The sequence below is a fragment of the Zingiber officinale genome, chromosome 8A (assembly GCF_018446385.1).
Source record: "Zingiber officinale cultivar Zhangliang chromosome 8A, Zo_v1.1, whole genome shotgun sequence".
Classification (NCBI taxonomy): domain Eukaryota; kingdom Viridiplantae; phylum Streptophyta; class Magnoliopsida; order Zingiberales; family Zingiberaceae; genus Zingiber; species Zingiber officinale.
The window spans coordinates 44109370-44120462 of NC_056000.1; positions in this window are offsets into that span (position 1 = coordinate 44109370).

The following is an 11093-nucleotide window of genomic DNA, read 5'->3' on the forward strand; positions in this document are numbered from 1 at the left end:
AAAATTAAAAATTTCCTTTTATAGCTTTCTACAAAAGATTAAGAGAAGAGATTAATCTCTTTCCTTATTTGTAGTTTAAAAGGATGGTTTTAATTTTTTTGGTAAAAACTTTCCTTATTTGTAAATCATCTACATGTTTAAAAGAGAGTTTAAAATTTGAAATCTTTCCTTATTTGTTGATTAAAGGAGGATTTTAAATTTTAAGAAAACTTTTCTTTTTAATCATGTTCATGATTTAAAAGAGAGTTTAAAATTAAATATTCTCTTTTATAAGTTTCTACAAAAAATTAAGAAAAGATTTGATATCTTTCCTTATTTATAGATTAAAAGAGATTTTAATTTTTAGAGATAACTTTCTTTTTATCCACATGTTTAAAAGAAAAATTTTAATTTATTAAATTTCCTTTTTATAAACCAATCATGAAGGGATTAAATTATTGGAGAAATTTTATAAATTTCTGAAAACAAATTAGGAAGTTTTAATTCTTGTTTTAATTAAAACTTTCCTTGATTTGGGGCTTGAAGTGGCCGGCCATTGTTTTTGAAAAAGAAAAATATTTTTAATTAAATAATTTTTCCTTTTCAATGGAAAAAGAATTAAGGAAATTTTTATTAAATTTTCCTTATTTGCCAAGACCAAGGATTATAAAAGAGGGGGTAGAGAAGGCTTCATGGTTAATGATCTCTATTCTTTTTCTTCCTCTCCTCTTTGGTTTTGGTGGCCGGCCCTATTACTCTTCTCTCCTCTTGTTGGCCGAAACTTCTCTCTTGGTGGAGCTTTTGTTTGTGGTCGGATCAAGGAAGGTGAAGAAGGAGAGAAAGCAAGCCTCGTTTCTAGTATCCCTTGGAGCATGGTGGTGGTGGCCGAACCTCTTCATCCTAGAAGAAGTTTTGATGGCCGAAACTTACAAGGAAGAAGAAGGTGCTTGATGGTTCTCATCTCGGAAGATCGTTGCCCACACAACGTCCGAGGTTAGAAGAGGAATACGGTAGAAGATCAAGAGGTCTTTCTAAAAGGTATAACTAGTAATTTTTGTTTCCGCATCATACTAGTTATTTTTGGAAATAATACTAAATACAAGAGGCATACGATTCTAGAGTTTCGAATTTGTTTTCGATATAGTGTTCTTTTGTTTTTCTTTCCCTTGTGATTTGATTGTTCTTTTTGGTTAACCTAAAGTTATTTTAGGAAATTAAATATTATCTTTCCATAAAAGGTTTTGTCTAGTCGGTGGTGGTTGCTCCCATATCCAAGAAGGCCATGTGCCTCGCCACGTCAGTACTGGGAACCAATTATGGAAATTAATATTTAATAGAATTAATAACTTAAGGTGATTTGGGTCGAACGTGTTAAGTTCCGCAGGAGACCCAAGTCAAAACCTAAAAGAACGAATAGATTAAGTTTTGGATCAAACGTGTTAAGTTCCGCAGGCGATCCAAAATTTAATTTAAAAGAACACATGGTAGCTAGGAAAAGGTTCAGACCTTTGTACAAAATTTTTGTACAGTGGAACCTCTAGGTTTTCCGAGTAGCAACCAACAATTGGTATCAGAGCTAGGGTTTTGCCTCTGTGTATTTGGTATTAGTTTAATTATGCACATGTCATACATAATTTAGGCAGGATAATAGTAGGATGTGCTAACTTTGTGGATGCAGGATCCAACTATTATGGCTTATAGTTATTATGTGTGTGATTGGACCCTTGGACATGTCAAGGGCATTTTATTGTGTGTGCATGATTGTATTATAAAATACAGCAGGAGCTGTATTTAGTTTTATTAGGATTTTATTTTTGATCTAGTTACATGTACATTCCTTTTATGGAATATAGGATCGATGAATGTAAATTTTATTTTATGTTCGATCTAGTTTACATGTACATTCCTTCGAGGAATATAGGATCAAAATGTAAAATTTTATTTATGTCGCGGATCGAATCTTGCAAAGCGTGGAACCTTCTAAGGACCAGAGGCGCAGCGGAACTAGGAGCAAGATGGATGCGACAGCTAGACCCGGTGGCAGTGGCCAAATATGGCAGCAGCTTGGGATGACAACACACGGAGGACAACAAGAGATAAAAGCCATAATAGTTGAAAATTAGATTTTCTATTTATTGCTTTTATATTGTGCTGTGTGTGCATGTTAGTAGGCTAGCATAGTTAAAATTCCTCATTTATAAATAACTAAGTGGGAGAGGGATTTTTAAGTAAATCCCATGGTCTCCATTACTGGTTTATAAGTGATGCAAACAAGCTTGCGCGTTGGCTCTGAGTGCCTTCCTCCATAACGGATGAGCTTGTTTGTGGATCACTAGAACAAACTTCCATTTTTGGATGACTATAGGAAGTTAATCAAGAGCGTGTGATCTTCCCCAACGGAAGGCGCATAATCTTATTAATGGACTTAGTGTCAAGTAATGGTATACACTTAGACACATCTAATAGTATCCTCCCCATCGGAGTCACTGCTATTATTTGTGTGACCAAATGATACCAACTATTAATTTTATTTGTCAAAAAGTTAGGTTGACAACATAATAAAATTAATGGGTTAAAACCCTCCTTTTACAAATGTTGAATTTGTATACGTCCACACTAACGTGGCATGCAAAATTCACGGTGTTTGAGGTGTTGGTGAATTTAAATAATATTGTTTGAGGAATCAATATTTTTTAAAATTCAAAAGTTTTTGACCAAATATTTGATCAAAGACAGGTCAACTATTAATTTTATTCGTCATAAAGTAAAGTTGACGAGATAATAAAATTAATGGATAAAATCTCCTCTTTGATTTTGTATACGTCCACACTATCGTGGCATATAAAATTCATGGGGATTTTAAGGAATTGATCTTGACCAAATATTTTTGTGATTCTTAGGATTTAAAATGTTTGTCAATTCCCTAGTTGTTATACTATAGAAAAGACTTAGTAGTCCCAATTGTAATGATTGGAAATAGGACTTGGACATTAAGGTAGACTGTCTTCTAAGAACTAAGAACAATTTAGGTGTATTTAATTCATTAGTTGAAACATGTCTAGTGGTGTTATTTACTAGAACCTGGAGTGTAGATACAAGATGCCATTAATCATGTCTGCAATTCATTGCAGGGTTCCAGGAAACCCGACAACTAAATGAAAGGTAAATCACCGTCCACATGGGCACTACTGTAAAAGTGGTAGCTGTTGCAGTGGGAGATGTTTATCCTTTGATAAGAATAAAATATGGATTTTAAGTAATTGTCTTTACGTACCAAGTTTAGAAAGAACCTGATTTCAGTTTCTAAACTATTATAGATATTGTGTCTATTTTGATAACAAAGTTGTTATCAAGAAAAATAGGGAAGTTATCTATTCTGGTATGATGGTTGACAATTTATAATCCAATAACTCCCACGATGCAACAAATGGAAATTAATAACACATCTTCTAATTTTAAGAGAAAGCAACCTTCGAAAATGCACCAATTATATCTTTGGCATCTAAAGCTAGGTTATACTTGAGTAGGATTCATTGGTGGCTGATGAACTTTTGGGTTCATTAGTAGTGGAAATCTTTCCAACCTGTGAGTCTTACTTGGAAGGAAAAATAACCAAGAAGCTTTCAAGTCTAAGGGGTATGGAGTCAAAGATATGTTGAAATTGGTTCATTCTGATTTGTGTGATCCTATGACTATCCAGACAAGAGGTAGTATTGAATATTTCATCTATTTTATAGACAACTATTCAAGATACAAATAAATTTACTTAATGTACCGCAAGACTAAGTACTATGATTAGTTCAAAAAGTACTAGGCTGATGTGGAGAAACGACAAAGTAAAAAGACACTATGGTGAGATCATAGTGGCAAGTACCTCTTGGGAGAATTTAGGAGTCACTTATCAGAAGTAGAGATTCAATCCAAACTAACTGCACCTGGTACACCTCTACAGAATGGTGTAGTAGAAAGAAGGTATAGGACTCTTATGGAAATAAGTAGATTGATGATGAGTTATTTTACCAAATTCATTTTAAGGATATACTCTGGAAACGGAAGTGAACATAGTACCTTCCAAAGTCAGAACTCTCTACTCATATAGAATTGATGAATAGGTGAAAACCTATTTTGAAGCATATTCGGATTCGGGTAATCCATCACATATGTTAAAGAGAGACAATGATAAGTTGGATAGGAGTTCACTTGTTTGTAAGTTATCCTAGATAAACAAAAGTAGGATTATAGTCTTAAAAATCAGAAGGTCATTGTTAGCATCAATGACTGATTTTTAGAAAAGGACTATATAATGAACCACGTGCTCATAAGTAAATTTGTTCTTAAGGAAATAATAAAAGACATGTCTAACCTAGTACCAACTATACAAGATGAGATACCACAAGAAAACTGCAACACGTATCACAAATGATACACAATTGCAGAAAGTGCCTTGTCGTAGTGGGAGGGTTGTTAGGCAACCTAAATAGGTTCATGTTTTGGGAGAGTTTTTGGATTCGATCCCTAGAGGACATGAACCTGATCTCCGGTCATATGATGAAGTACTCCAAGATAAAGATGCAGCATCTTGGCAAAGAGTAATGAATAGCAGAATTAGAATATATGTATTCTAATAAAATCTGGAAGCTTGTAGAATCACCAAATGGTGTAAAAGCCGTTAGGTGTAAAAAGGTCTATAATAGGAAAAGAGGGATAGACAGGAAGGTAGTAACTTTCAAAGCAAGGCTTGATAAAAAGGAAACTTTTTCACTGGTAGCCATGCTTAAGTCTATCCGGATTCTTTTATCTATTTGGCAAGTGGATGACAAGACAGCATTCCTTAATGGAAGTCTTGAAGAAAGCATTCATATAAAGCAACAAGAAGAGTTCATTGCAAAGGGCTAAGAGCATCTTGTGTGCAAGCTCAATCAGTCTATGGACTGAGGCAAAGCTTCAAGGTCTTGGAACATCTGGTTTATCAAAGTAATCCAGATCTATGGATTTAGTAACCGGATAAGTCTTATGTATACAAAAGGTGTGATGGAAGCGTGGTGGTATTTCTTGTACTATACGTAGATAACATTTTGGTAGTTGGAAACAATATCAAAATGTTGTCAGAAGTAAGGGTATGGTTGTCCAAACAATTCGATATAAAGGACTTGGGAGAATGTATATATTCTTGAGATCAAAGTAATAAGGGATCGCAAGGAAAGAATATTTTACTTATCTCAAGCTTCATACATCGGAAAAATCCTTGCTCGTTTTAAAGCATGCAAAACTCCAAGAAAGGTTTCTTACCTTTTCAGCATGGAGTAACTTTATCTAAAGATATGTCTCTGTAGACATCAAAGGAGATAAAGGAAATAAAGGCAGTTCTTTATGCTTCGGCTGTCGGAAGCCTAATGTATGCTATGCACGAGATCAGAAATCTGTTTTGCCAAGGGCATAGTTAGCAGATATCAAAGTAACCCAGGACAAGGACAGTGGACTGCAGTAAAGCATATATTGAAGTACCTTAGAGGCACTAGAGATTATATGCTAGCTTACAAGGCAGTTAATTTGGTCCTTGTGAGTTACATGGATTATGACTTCCAATTGGATAGGGACAATAATAAGTCAACCTCGGGGTTTTGTGTTTACTTTAGGAGGTAAAGTCATAACTATGGAAGAGTGATAAGCATAGGTGTTTTTCTGGATTCCACCATAGAAGCTTAGTATATGGCAAGCCTCTGAGGTAGCCATAAAAGCTGAATGACTCAATAACCTCAAGATAGACTTAGATATGATTTCTGGTTTGTCCAAAGATTGTTACAATTTATTGTAATAATGTTGGTGCAGTAGCAAACTCGAAGAAACCATAAGTCTATAAGGCAAGTAAACACAATAGAGCGCAAGTACCACCCAATACGAGAAATCGTATAAACGAGGAGAAGTTGTTGCTGCCTAGATTGCATCAGGTGATGACCTATAGATCCTTTCACTAAGGTCCTTAAGGCAAGAGCTTTTGATGGGCATGTTGAAGGGTTGGGAATCAGATGTATGGCAGCAGATATGACAGCTTAGTCTTTTAGTATAAGTGGGAGATTGTTAGAGTGTATACTAAAAGCCTAGCTTTTGGTATAAACATTTATCTAGAAATAAGAATCACATTGGTCAAATGTCTACATTTATGATAAATGTAGTTGCTCAATTAATTTATATTGTAGATAACATGGTGTGTGGTGTCACATACAGAAGATCATGTTATCAGTTCCTTATAAATTATAAACAGTAGCTCACGACCAGGATGGAAAGGAACAAACCATTGGAAGGTCGTAGTATAATTAGGTATTAGTTTATCTTAACTATATAATTACACTAGTACACTTAGAGTGTATTGAGTAGGACCATTAGAGGTCGTTTCTTTTATACTGACTTTATAAAGGGACAAAGACCTCAGTTATTATGGAAGTGTGTGCTCTTAATCCTAATATAATAACAAGCACATATATTTGATATTTATTTCTTTAATTTATCAATGGGTGAGATTTAGTTCGATGAATCAATAAGCCCGATAAGTTGGGAAATGATATCACTTATAGTGTGTGTTGTTGATTATAGAAGGAAACTGTGTCCTAGTAATCTAGGTTGAGAATGTCCCCAAGAGGAGCTCATAAGGATTGTCATGTTAAACCCTGCAGGTGGACTTAGTCCAACATGACGATGAAGTTGAGTGGTACTACTCTTGGAGCTAGATATTAATTAAGTGAGTTGTCAGTAACTTACTTAATTAGTGGACATTTGTTATCTTAAACACAGGGAGACTAACACACTCATAATAAGAAGGAGCCCAAAATGTAATTTGGGATTGGTGCGGTAGTTCAATAATAGTTCTTTAGTGGAATGAATTATTATTGATGAAATTAAGTTGTGTGTTCGGGGCGAACACGGGATGCTTAATTTCATCGGGAGACCAAAACCAATTCCTCCTCTCGGTCCCTATCGTAGCCTCTAGTATATAGAGATTTATACCCACCCCATACCCACATTCTTACCCATCCAATGGGGCTGGCCAAGCTAGCTTGGAACCCAAGCTAGGGCCGGCCAAGACCAAGTGGATGAGCCATGTAGGTGGCCGGCCAAAGCTTGGGTCCCGAGCTTAGGTGGCCGGCCACTAGAATATTAAAAAGGATTTTTATTAAAATTATTTCTTATGTGGATATCATGTTTTTAAAAGAGAGTTTAAAAAATTAAAAATTTCCTTTTATAGCTTTCTACAAAAGATTAAGAGAAGAGATTAATCTCTTTCCTTATTTGTAGTTTAAAAGGATGGTTTTAATTTTTTTGGTAAAAACTTTCCTTATTTGTAAATCATCTACATGTTTAAAAGAGAGTTTAAAATTTGAAATATTTCCTTATTTGTTGATTAAAGGAGGATTTTAAATTTTAAGAAAACTTTTCTTTTTAATCATGTTCATGATTTAAAAGAGAGTTTAAAATTAAATATTCTCTTTTATAAGTTTCTACAAAAGATTAAGAAAAGATTTGATATCTTTCCTTATTTATAGATTAAAAGAGATTTTAATTTTTAGAGATAACTTTCTTTTTATCCACATGTTTAAAAGAAAGATTTTAATTTATTAAATTTCCTTTTTATAAATCAATCATGAAGGGATTAAATTATTGGAGAAATTTTATAAATTTCTGAAAACAAATTAGGAAGTTTTAATTAAAACTTTCCTTGATTTGGGGCTTGAGGTGGCCGGCCATTGTTTTTGAAAAAGAAAAATATTTTTAATTAAATAATTTTTCCTTTTCAATGGAAAAAGAATTAAGGAAATTTTTATTAAATTTTCCTTATTTGCCAAGACCAAGGATTATAAAAGAGGGGGTAGAGAAGGCTTCATGGTTAATGATCTCTATTCTTTTTCTTCCTCTCCTCTTTGGTTTTGGTGGCCGGCCCTATTACTCTTCTCTCCTCTTGTTGGCCGAAACTTATCTCTTGGTGGAGCTTTTGTTTGTGGTCGGATCAAGGAAGGAGAAGAAGGAGAGAAAGCAAGCCTCGTTTCTAGTATCCCTTGGAGCATGGTGGTGGTGGCCGAACCTCTTCATCCTAGAAGAAGTTTTGTCACGCCCCAGGTAGTCCCTGTTCGAAGAAATTTCGGCAGCATCTCCCCTGTACGGCGGACAATATGAAGCACAGTATACATATATCTCCATACCTCGGCCACACACGGCAGGAATAATACAATACAAATTAGAACAAACCACGCAGTTTATATCAACATTCCACATAAGTCAACATAAAATCAATCCACGCAGTTTAATAAGAAAAGACGATATAAAATCTCGAAAATATATGTAAACATCCTACTCCACTACATCGAAGAAAAACCAAATCCACGAAGTAATGAAAATATCTACAGCGGAAAACAATAGTAGTAAACCCGAATGTTCAATGTCCACAATACAAACCCACAATACAAGTATATAAGATGCAAAAGCAAAATATAATCCGACAAAGAAAATCCTCGCGATAATGGGGCTAGCGACTGGAATATCTCCTGACGGCCTCAACCTGAAAAATAGTAACAACGGGGTGAGTTCAAAGAACTCAGCAGGTAAACCAATAGACATGTACAACAATATATATATCCACCAGTAAAAACCTAAGGTACAGTCTCCTAAACCATAGGATCAATAGTACAGTTCTCTAACCATACAACCTACGGTACAGTTTCCTAACAGTATAACAGATATGCATAGCTGAAATAAACTGTAATAACCAGCAATAGGCATAAAGTACAGTCTATAGCAAGAAAAATAAGAAAATGCATAACTAAAATAAACTGTACTCATCTGCGAGGCTTGTGCAACTGACTGTGAACATACACAGATAAAAATAGTCAAAGCAAAAGCATATAACCTATATGCATGTCAATCATATGCAATCACCCAAATGCATCAATCACAAATAATGCAATATGTGCATATGATGCAAATGACATGTCCAGGTCACCCATACTGTCAGTCAGCCATCTCACACACAATGGTGAGACCGAGTGGGTAGGGCTGTGACAACCGTGCACTCTGCTGTCACTACCCCTGATGAGTGACCGAGTGGACAAGATGCTGTCGGAGTACACCTATCCTCCTACCTCAAACATAGTGAGGGAGTGTAACGCTCTCATCTCCCGGTATGCAATGACGGGGAGGGACCCCGGTGTGCTACCACGCTCCTGTCACGCTACCCATGAGCGTCCTAGCGGAGCACTACCGGGCAATCTACCCTACACACCCTGAGTGTTGTGCCACTACCCATGCAGTGAACACGTTGTGTGCGGGTCCATGTAGCCGGCCGACGAGCTCAACAATAATGGAGTCGTCAATCGCCCAGCATGCAATCATGCAATATGGTGCATGCGGCTACAGTATGTCATACCTGAACATAGCCTCCTCCATATATGTGTGTGCCCAAAAGGTAAACGCATATATATAACCATGATATAAAATAGCATAAATCCAAAGACATCACATATAACAATGATATAAGTATCATGAATCCAAGAGCATGTATCACACATGTACAACAACTAATCAGTAGAGTAGAGCACTGTAGATATCCATATCCACGAGCATATATACACATGGTAAGAAGTAAAGGTATACCAGCCTAATGTATACTAGATAACAGTAGAAGCATGTATCAGGTATCAACTAAACTAACTCAGGAAAATACTAACTACCAAACCTAGTAAGTATATATAAACTGCACATATCATAAGACACTATCAAAAGATAAGTCAAAGGGTACCCGCCTCCAATAGACGGTACAGTCAGTCCAAATCCGAAGCCGAGACGCCCGTCTCGAATCAGAGTCCTGCGTCAAACAATATATATATTTTATTTAGCTAAATCCAAATGAATAGCTAAATAAAATCCCTAAACTAAATTAGGGCGAAACCCTAATTCATACAATCTCAACCTACCTAATTAAATCTAACGGTCAATTAGGGTTAATTACCCTAACCCTAATTACCCCATTAGATTAATTCAAACAATTATATCTAATCACAATCAACTAACCAATTATAACCTCCAATCAAACCACATAAATAACTAATCAATCACACTTAACCTAATCCATTTAGAACAAGATCATCAAACTAATATTCAACTTCGAAACATGATCTACAACTAATCATGTACCGAAACATACCTAATCCTTACCTAAATTTACAGCCACTGCTGGAACGAAATGAGCTGCTGGAAACCAACTGAGCTGGCTGGAAAGACAAGGTGATCTGCTGGACAAGGTTACCACAGAACACTACTTCACCTCCAATCAAAACTAATTCCTCTAGAACATGTATCAAAATCCCTACACATGATCATCCATCAAGAACAATCAAATTACACCATACCTCACGCTTAGCCCTCCCTTCTGTTGATCCACCCTAAGAAGTATTGCTCTCAGGAAGGTAGCTGCCGGAGCAAAGGGTGCTGAATCAAGAACACCACAGAAGATCAACCTACTGGATCAACCAGACCAAGAAGGAATCAAGCACAAATCATTGATCCAAACACCAACCAAAATAACAACCTACCTTACCCCAATCGGCTGTCTCCAACAGAAATTGCCCAATCCGTGACCTAAATCAACCTCAAGGAAGAGGATCAAGATCTGACCACGTGAGGTCAATAGGAAGAAGATCAAGAACTGACAGCAAGGAAACGATCATTGCCTCCAGGATCGTAGCTAGGGCACGGCTTGTCGATGCTACGACGGCTGATCGGAGCCGATGGAAGGGATTTAGGGCACGGTTGCACAAGGAGGAAGGGCTCAGGTGAAACTAGCCCTACTCTCAAACCTCCGGAAGCAAACCCTCGCCGGTGATCGGGTGGATCTCGCTCGATCAGTGGCGTCGGCTCATCCCCGTGAAAGAACCAGTGGCGAGGAGAAGAGATCGAAGCTAGGATGAGAAAGGTCTCGGCTGGTTCTGGGCTTACCAGGCGTCGATGCCGGCAGAGGAATCGCCGGAGCTGGTCCCGTCGCCGTCGCTTGTCCGCAAGAGGGAGAGGACAGAAAAAGGGAATGAGGAAGAAGAGAAGCTCGGGTTCGGCGATAGGTTTAGGAAAAGTAT